Here is a 1,814-nt window from a genome sequence, read left to right as displayed (position 1 = left end):
CTCGGACAAGAAATTGTCACCAAGACTGCGTGCACGATTGCACCGATACTCGTTGAATGACGGCTTGCTATTTTATAGCACCGATTCAACGGATACACCACAAATTGTGGTTCTCATGATGAGGATTTGAAATATTGCATCCTCTATGAGGCTCACGACACGCCACGCAGTGGTCGTCTCGGTCATGAAAAACCGTACAACTCGGTGAGTCACCACTATTGGTGGCCTAAGCTGTACAAATGGACGAGCACCGATGTGCGCACGTGTGAGACGTGTCAACGGGTGTAACTCTCTCCAAATGTGGCTGCGCCGCTGGCCAGCTTACCGGTACCCACTGGGTGCTGACAGTCTATGAGTTTGGGCTTTGTGTTCGGCCAGCCGAGAGATTCGGCGGGCAACACGGGTGTCGTGGTGCTCGTCGACCGGTTGAGCAAGATAGCTCATTAGGCGGCGGTGCCAGACTCCATCGACGGAGTCGGTACAGCAACGCTGTTCGTAGATCGGGTTTTCCGGCAACACGGACTCCCAGAGTCAATTGTCTCTGATAGAGTCCCCCGTTTCACGAGAAAATTTTGGTCGACAATTTTTAAGGTGCTAGGCACCAAGTTAAATATGTCGACGGCAAATCATCCGCAGATCGATGGTCAAACCGTAAGAGTGAATCGCATCATCGAAGACGTTCTTTGCAGCGTCTGCGCTGAAAGGCCGAGGCGCTGGAGCGCCATGTTGCCACTCGTAAAGTTTGCGCTGAACAATGCAGTGCATTCGTCCACCGACTACACGCCGTTCTACTTGAACGGGCTGGTTCACCCTCGCGTCCCACTGACGCCGCCATCCCATGGCTCAGGGCTTGATGGTGGAGGAATAGCCGAAGGGCTAGCCGATGTCAACCCCTCACCATCCGCAAAGAAGTCGATGACTTCTTGTCTACCAGACTGAGTGTCCTACGACAAGTTCGCGATGCGATGGCTGAAAGCCAAGAACTGCAGAAAGAATATGCAGATGAAAAAGGAAGCGGCAAAGTAGAAAGCTTTAAGGTCGGGGACCTGGTTTTATTAATTCTAAACCCTTTTCTACACATGCAGCCTCTGCTATCTTCAGGACGAAGCTTCGTCCACAATTATCGGACCGTACAAGGTTGTGCCCAAGCAGGGCCTAGCGTATACGCTGAACCTTCCAAAACGGATGCGCACCTACCCGGTGTGTTACAAGGATTTGCTCAAGCCGTTCCGGGATCCGGCGCAAGTGAACGCGGAAGCCTTGGCGCTGGGGCGGATCCCACGGGCCCTCGGCCACCCAGAAGCTGAAGCAGCAACTGGTTCTGAGCACGGAGCATATCGCTGTGCGGACACTCTTGACGATTTGAAGCACGTCGTGCGCCGGCTGCCTCACCTTGAGAACTACCGCGCCCTGCAGAGCAACTCCTAGCCGTGGAGCAGGCGAATGCGTCGCTGTATGCGACGGTGGAGCGCTCGGCGCCATTACAAATGGAGATCTCGAAGAGCTTCCCATTCGACAAGCTCATCTTCTGCAATGGCCGGGGGCCCGTTGTTGTGGAGGCGTAACGGTCGAGCTTACCGCGTCCTTACTTCCACAGCGGGATCCGCCGGGCGTAAGCCATATTCCACACGAGGGTCAATGACCGGCCGTGGTCTAGGGTTACTTCAGTGTCTTTGACACAGGGATCATTGAGCACGGAAGTCGCTTTGTTTCAACGAACCATGTTGCAGTGTCTAGCGGACACGCAAGCCTCGTTGAGGCAATAATCGATTGAAGCTGTAAATGTTCTCAATCTAGATGGGGGAGAGTGTAAC

The sequence above is a fragment of the Plasmopara halstedii genome, assembly GCF_900000015.1.
Source record: "Plasmopara halstedii genome assembly, contig: Scaffold_658, whole genome shotgun sequence".
NCBI lineage: Eukaryota > Oomycota > Peronosporomycetes > Peronosporales > Peronosporaceae > Plasmopara > Plasmopara halstedii.
Note: the sequence above shows the minus strand (reverse complement) of the source record.